Below are 7,714 nucleotides of genomic sequence, written 5' to 3'. Positions count from 1 at the left end.
TGCTGACAACGCCCTTACTTAGAATGAGAGGAGAGGGCTTCTTGTGAAGCAAAAAGAAGCAAGGCTGCAAGGAAAGGCTGCTTTCCCCCTTCCTTTCTGGCAGTCAGCCTGCTTCCCTGGGGGGAGGGGTTCATGAAATTTTTTTAGCTTATAAAAGGGGTCCTGTACTCATAAACGTTGAGAACAGCTGCCCTATTGCCTTGCTTGTAGACTTCCCAGATGTGTCTGATTGGCCACTGTGGGAAACAGAACACTGGACTCTATGGGCCCTTTGGCCTCATCCTGCTGCAGGGCTCCTTAAAAGCTCTTGTCAGCCAAGTTCAGGCCAAACTTACTGCCCCCTCCTGGCACTTTGACTCATGTCAAAGTTGGGAGCCACATCTGTGATTTGATTTCTTGCAAACTTGTTTTCCTTCAACTTTGTACTTCCCCTCGAGGTGTCAGGAGCTTGCAGAGAATTTTCTTCCCCTTATAATTATCAAAATCATAGTGATTTATTCTTGCCAAAGCTCAAGAGATATTTCTGGAGATTGCCTAAACATCAGAATCAAGGGCAGCATAAGTTGATGCAAGAACATAAGTTGGTGCAAGAAATATCTCCTGTGTCACAGACACAGGGCAGATGAAAGGGGGGGGGTATGCCTGCATGTTGTTTATTGGCTCTGAAACCATAGCCAAACATCGCGCATATCGGTAAAGCCACTGCAGCTTACAAGGGATTTTGGCTTCTTCTGATTAGCTGGCTCTGGAAGAGAGAGGAGGACTCACAAGACAGGTATAGGAGCCAGAGCCAGAATGATCTCCCTGCTGCTTCTGTTGCTACTTCTGCTCCTAAGGACCCTCAGAGTTTGTGGGAATCTGAAGCCCAAATGTCCCTTAAATCTGATCAGGGAAGAAAATGAAGCACTCCGTTATTACCGGCCTGGAGACTTCCTCATTAGCGGGATCATATCTACAAACTATTTTTATAAACAACTTCCATACAAATTTTCCCAGCCCCCATTAACCAGATTTGAACAGTAAGTAATTCATGGGCAGATGGATGCCATGTTTCTCCATCTGCATTCCAATGGTTTCTATTTACCAGGGAAATAGACCCTATTCCAGGCCTGAGGAACCTGTGGCTCTCCAGATATTGCTGACCATTGGCCATGGTGGCCGGGACTGATGGGATCTGGAGTCTAGCAACAGCTTCCTCACAAACCCATCCTATTTTCAAGTTGCCTTGGTCATTCCTGGCAAAATACTTACCCTACAATGCTGCTGTGTTACCTTTCAAAGAGCACAATACAGGAATGCAGATGAATCTGATGAGAGATCAAAATGATGCACTGAATTGTCCCACCTGCAGGCAGGAGGTAAGGGTGGCACCAAAGACCTGAAATTTCCTACAGGCAAGTAGGTGCCAGGATTTGCATCTGGGGGTGGGTGCCATGGAAAATCTCTCTTAGCTAAATTAAAGTTTTCCGCCTCTCTCCGAATTCCTTTTCCTTTTGTGCAGTTGTAAGCCTGAGGGCATAGACTGTCTTAACAATGGCATGTGTAAGCTGGTCTAGGATACTTTTTTGGCCAAGGAGCAGCATAAAAATGCTTAAGATAAAACAAATAAATAAAATAATACAGCCCAGGGGACTTCCTCATTTGGTGGATATCGATCTCCAAAACTTGATGATGAACTTATTAAACTTTTCCATACACAAACCCCTTCAACCCACCAGGATTCATTTATAACTAAAGATGGATTGATGTGTTTGGTGCTTCCTCACCTGCACTCAAATTGCTCCAAATTACTGGTGACATCACCTAGTTTCTAGTCCCCACCAGTGGTCAACTCTTGCAAAACACTTCCCCTAATTGACCCCTGGGTTGCCTTTTGAAGAACAGTCAAGAGACTTCATGAACACTGAGCGTATAATCCAGGTACTATCACATTTTTCAATCGTTTGGGGATTCAAGCATCATTTCCACCATGTAAAAAGCCTTTTTGCTTAAGCACAGGCTGTGGCTATGATAGCTGTTTCTTGGGGGATCTAAATCCAAATGCCAGTGCATAGCTTTCCCGTGTCCACATCTGTTCTAAATAGTAAGCAGAATGAAATCCATTGTGCAATTGAACATTTGGAGAGAGGGAAGGATGAGTGCTCAGGTAGGGCTGAAAGTAATAATGTCCATTAGCTGGGCTGAAAGTGACATTCATTGGCTTACAGCACAATCCTATGTCTATTAGAAAGAAAGTCCTACTGATTTAATAAGGCTTCTTGCCAGGTAAGTGGGGTTTAGACAGCAGCCTTTTTCCTCAGCTTGACTGTAGACTGAGCCTCCTGTTTCAGCAAAGGGGCTTCATGGAGACTGAGCATCTAACCCAAGTAGGATCACATATGGTTGGATAATTAGGGGATTCTGGCATCTTTTTAAGTTGGATTCCTGCACTGAGCAGGGGGTTGGACTTGATGGCCTTATAAGCCCCTTCCAACTCTACTGTTCTATGATTCTGTATCATTTCCACCAAGCACAGCTTCCACCTGTCTGCAGCATAACAACCCCATACCAAGGTAGCAAGTGTGGTTAAATCTATTCTATAGTCTGCAGAACCTAATCCATTGAGCAATTGAACATTTGCAGAGAGGAGAGAGGTGAGTGCAAGGAAGTGTTTGCTGGTGCAAGAACTGGGGTAGTAGTTACAAGTATTTTCTGCTGACATTTTGGAGGGCATGTGGGTTTTTTAAAACATTCCCCAGTCCAAAGTAATCTCGTATAAGATTTCATCAAAATTATTGTCCTAGGTATGGGTTGCCAGGTTCATGGCCTGAGACTGATCTTGTATCTTTAGGAGAAGAGAAAGTCAGCCAAGTGCAGGTGTTCTTGCAACCCTGAAATGAGAAAAACCACAAGGTGGAATTCTCCCTCCCTCCTGCACAACTTTTAAAGATACAGAAGACCTCTTGGAGGCTGGGCCTGGCAACCAAGAGGTCTTCTGTATCTTTAAAAGTTGTGCAGGGGGAAGGGAGAATTCCACCTTGTGGTTTTTCCCATTACAGGGTTGCAAGAACACCTGCACTTGGCTGACTTTCTCTTCTCCTAAAGATACAGGATCAGTCTCAGGCCCTGAGCCTGGCAACCCTACATGGCACTGCCATCACACTGGATTGGAGAGGAGAGCAGTTCCCTCAGGGAGAAAAATGAATGACAAGGCAACTCTCCTTCTACAACTTTCTCCTTTATAGCTGGATGAAATGTTAGTTTGAGACAATGGTTTTTTTTTTCCAGTTGGAGCTACACAACCCCACGAATACAAAATAATGTATGCACTTGCACACTTATACAAATGAAATGCATGTGGGGAGACAATCTGGCTTGGTTATCAATCTATATTCCTAAGACTTCCTCATCACTGCTGTGCCCCTCAGCTGGTTTCACTTGCACAAGGGGACTCAAAGAAAAGGCACACGTGTGGCCTCTTGATGGTTTGTTTCATGAAAAGGTTGGACTGCCCGTAACTAGCCAGGCTGAAAGTGACATTTATTGCAATTTGAGCCATGTCTGCTGAAAAAGGAGCCCTATTGATTCAGTAGGGCATCCTACCATGTCAGTGACACAGGGACTGCAGCCTTATTCACCTTCTAGAGCATAGACTGAGCATTCTAAAGCATCCCCTTTTATGCATCCACTTTGAAGTAGTCCCTTTGAAGCAGCCAAGATCACTGAAGCAACTGCAGCCTTTGCGGCAGTTTTCCAGTATTTCATGAACCTTCAAAAACATACTATATATTTTTACTTAGTTCTGTTTTTTGAAGAGTGTGTGCTTCCCCTCTGATACAGTGGGGCATTTATCTTCAACAGACCATTATTTGGGTATCAAAAAAAAATTTGTTTGCATTTAATGGTGAAATACTTTTTAATTGGTTTGATACTTTTTAATTGATTGATTTATTGCAGTGTGACACCTCCGTACGCCTGGCACATCTTGTCTTTCTTGTTCACCATCCAGGAGATCAACTGGGATCCTAGGCTTTTACCCAACATCACCCTGGGCTACAACATGTATGAAAACTATTTTGATGCAAGGATGACTTCTGATGCCATGACTGAATTGCTGTCAGGTGCGGAAGGCAATATTCCAAACTATAGCTGTGGAAAACAGAATAACCTACTTGCTGTTTTTGAAGGAGCTGATTCTGTAATCTTGAAACAGATTTCAACCATGTCAGGCATCTACAAAATCCCTCAGGTATGAATTGGCTGTGCAGGACAGAGAAGTTCTGCCACATAAATTTCCCTTTCTCTCTAGAGAAGTCAAGAACGGGCATCAAAAAGTGAGAAAATCCTGAGCTATGAATTCAGGGCTTTTTCTTCAAAACCCACCCTCTGCTACCCTCCACATATTTTGTACTACAACTCCCATCAGCCTCAGCCAGCGCAAAGTTTGTTAGATATTAATCATTTCAGGTTAATAAAAAATCTATTCCTTAGCTGAAAGCAAAACAAAACACTAGAGTGGTATTCAACTAAAAAGTTGCGCTAGTACAAGGATTAGCACTAGTGCAATGGGATTCACACACACACACCCCTCATGTGCATACCCTGTGCCATTCTCAGTTCTGCTCTGGAAGGCTGAGGGAAACCCAGAATAGATTTAGGAGGTGCAAGGGGAGAGGAAAGGGGGAGATTGTTCCACCGCACAAGGACAAATTCTTGTGCTGATGGAACAATTTGCTTAGTGCTACACTGAATTTATCTCTGCCTTTCCTTGCTAGATCAGTTATGGTTTTACTACTCAGGCTCTTGATGATAAAACCCAGTTCCCTTTTGTCTACCGAATGGTCCCCAAAGAAGAAACTCAGTACCCAGGGATTATCAAGCTGCTCCTGCATTTTGGTTGGACGTGGACCGGCCTCTTTGCTCCAGACAATGAGAATGGAGAAAGGTTCATGAATGCCTTGACATCTCTGATGATCAGCAATGGAATTTGTGTTGCCTTATCAAAAAGAATACCAGAAAAGAATTCACATCAAATTCTCATCCGTCTCATCCAAAGCGAACCATTTGTCATATGGAGACGAGTCAACGTACTTGTTTACTATGCAACCACTCACCTGGGATGGATTCCTATCATGTTACTACAAAAAATACTTGAGAAACAAATTGGGGCAAAAGTGTGGATCTCAACAGATTTTCAGGACATCAATGTGAGTTTTACAGTTGACTCTGACTTCTTCCAATACATCCATGGTTCTTTCTCCTTTGTACTGAAGCCCCCCAAAAGGACCAAACTTGACTACTATATACCATACTCTGATCTTCTTGAAGAGTTTGGGGAGGAAGCATTTCATTGTTTATATTCAAAGCATGTGTTTGCGGTAAAAGGTCGGACAAGATGCATAGAAAAGGAGAAACTGGAGATGCTGCCACAGGAGGAGGTGGAGAGGACCCTGTCTCAAAACAGCTACAGAATTTACTTTGGCATCCAAGCCATGTCTCAGGCCTTAAATGCTGTGTATTTACCCAGATCAAAGTGGATGGCAAGTGGAGGAGACAGGTTGGAACGTCAAAGGCTGCAGTCGTGGCAGGTATTTCATTTCATTTCTGCAAAGTACAATCCATTGTCACAACTGTGGAATCAGATTTGGTACTAAGCAAAAAAATTGCCCATTTCTGAGTGATTACATGGAAACCTGTGCATACAAAAATAAGGTCTATGAATGTTTTTAATCAATAACATAGAATTCCTGAATAGGGCTTATGAGTCTACATGAGATGGGTACCAGCCCCAATTCATAGGAGTCAAAGTAAGAAGGCTGAGATATCCAACCTGCCATCATGCTTTCTAAAGGTTGGTGTTTTTCCTGTCATTCCAGCTTCACTCTTTCTTACAAGAAATCCAGTTTTTGAATACTTCCAAGGGCAGACTGTATTTGGATAAGAATGGGGAGCTGCCAGGCAACTATGATATTGAAAACTGGGTGATGTTTCCCAACGAGTCTCGTATTAGAATAAAAATTGGGAGTATAGAGAAAGAGGCATCCACTGACACAAAGTTCACCATAAACCCGGAAGCCATTGTGTGGCCCAAGCAGTTTAACAAGGTAGGGACCACTTTGTTTCATGTGACATCTGATGAACTCTAATAATGAGTTGTATGCAATGCTAGCCCTTCTCAGAGTAGACCTATTGTAGTTAATGGCTATGACTAATAGCAGTCTTGAGTCATGGAACCTGGCATAACTTACGCTGACTTGAAGTGAGACTTTGGTCCCACCCTCTGGAATGCCTATTTTTGGGGGACTTATGCCAGTTTAACTTATGCCAGTCTCAGCTGAGCTGGGATGAGTGAATTAAGCTGGTGTATCACTGGCTGAGCTGGGATGAGGGACTTACACTAGCACAGTCTGGCTGAGCCCTGTTGGCTGATCCAGAGAGCCACCTATTCCAATCCCCCTTCATCCTGGCATAGGGTTAGGATTGCACCCTAACTTAGGTTCATTAATTACAATGGGTCTACTCTGAATAGAACGTAGTTGGAGATAACCCAATGTTTTGAATAATTCATATGGAACTCCAACTGCAATCCTTTGCGCACTTATCAGGAATAAGTCCTTTTGAATATAGTGTTGGTATGGGAACTGGCATCCCAGGGGCCCTCCCGCTTGTAGAGTGACTGTGTGAATCAGGGACTCTCTTATATCTGTGGAGGATCCAGATGCATTTCTGAACCCTGTAAACAACAGTGGTTGGCCATTGGCCCCCACAGCTCAGAAGTGTCCCTGATCAGCCTGACTCAGCTGTACTGTCTTTCACACTCTACTTTCCAAGATCCTGGATGGCTATTTTAGCACTGAACACGCAGCAGTGCTGCTTTTGAACAGGAACCAAGATTGTCTTCTATTTGTAGCAGTTGCCTGCCATTTTAATTTACTCAAAATGTAATCCCCCTAATTAATTAATGGACTGCCTTCAAGTCAGTCCTGACTTATGGCAACCCTACGAACAGGGTTCTCATGGTAAGGGGTATTCAGAGGGGGTTTACCATTGCCTCCCTCTGAGGCTGAGAGGCAGTGAGTGGCCCAAGGTCACCCAGTGAGCTTCATGGCTGTGTAGGGATTCGAACTCTGGTCTCCCAGGTCGTAGTCCAGCACCTTAACCACTACACCACACCAGCTCTCACAAGGAGGAAAAGCCTACAGCACCCGGTATTCCCAGGTGGTCTCCCATCCAAGTACTAACCGGGCCTGACCCTGCTTAGCTTCCGAGATCAGACGAGATTGGGCGTGTTCAGGGTAGTATGGCCATAGTCCCTAGATTTATGGAATTTTAGCCCACCACTAAAATGCGGCCAAAATATATTATAACAATCAGTCCTCATTGCACACATGTGCATCTCAGTGGGATTTTCTTTTCAGCTTGCACCCTCAGTAGTCATCTATGTTGTATACTGTGCTGGAGGTCCTGACATCTGATGCCAAAAACTCATCATTCACTCATGCAGTGCCAATAAATTTGCCATGTATCCTCTTCTTCTTAACCAGTCTTTCCTCTCCTAGGTGTGGCGTCAGGCTTCTGGTCCTTCGTGTGCCCCTGCCCTGACAGTGGCAACCAGTAATGCCCTACAGTGTGGCATTGCACACTGTAGAACTTGTAATTAAACAGAAAACCAGTGTGGTGTAGTGGTTAGAATGTTGGACTAGGACCTCAGAGACCAGAGTATGCAGTCCTACAA

At 44.0% G+C, this 7,714-nt stretch overlaps 1 non-coding gene across 1 annotated transcript; it reads right to left on the bottom strand.

Annotated features, from left to right (window-relative positions):
• Window positions 1-7,172: 7,172 nt before the first annotated feature.
• LOC133382504 (5S ribosomal RNA) lies at window positions 7,173-7,291 on the bottom strand. Its single transcript, XR_009761977.1, has one exon. It is a non-coding gene; the product is annotated as a 5S ribosomal RNA (ribosomal RNA).
• Between the last annotated feature and the right edge of the window lie 423 nt (window positions 7,292-7,714).

Source organism: Rhineura floridana, chromosome 3 (assembly GCF_030035675.1).
Source record: "Rhineura floridana isolate rRhiFlo1 chromosome 3, rRhiFlo1.hap2, whole genome shotgun sequence".
Classification (NCBI taxonomy): domain Eukaryota; kingdom Metazoa; phylum Chordata; class Lepidosauria; order Squamata; family Rhineuridae; genus Rhineura; species Rhineura floridana.
Note: the sequence above shows the minus strand (reverse complement) of the source record. Positions and strands in the feature narration are given on the sequence as shown.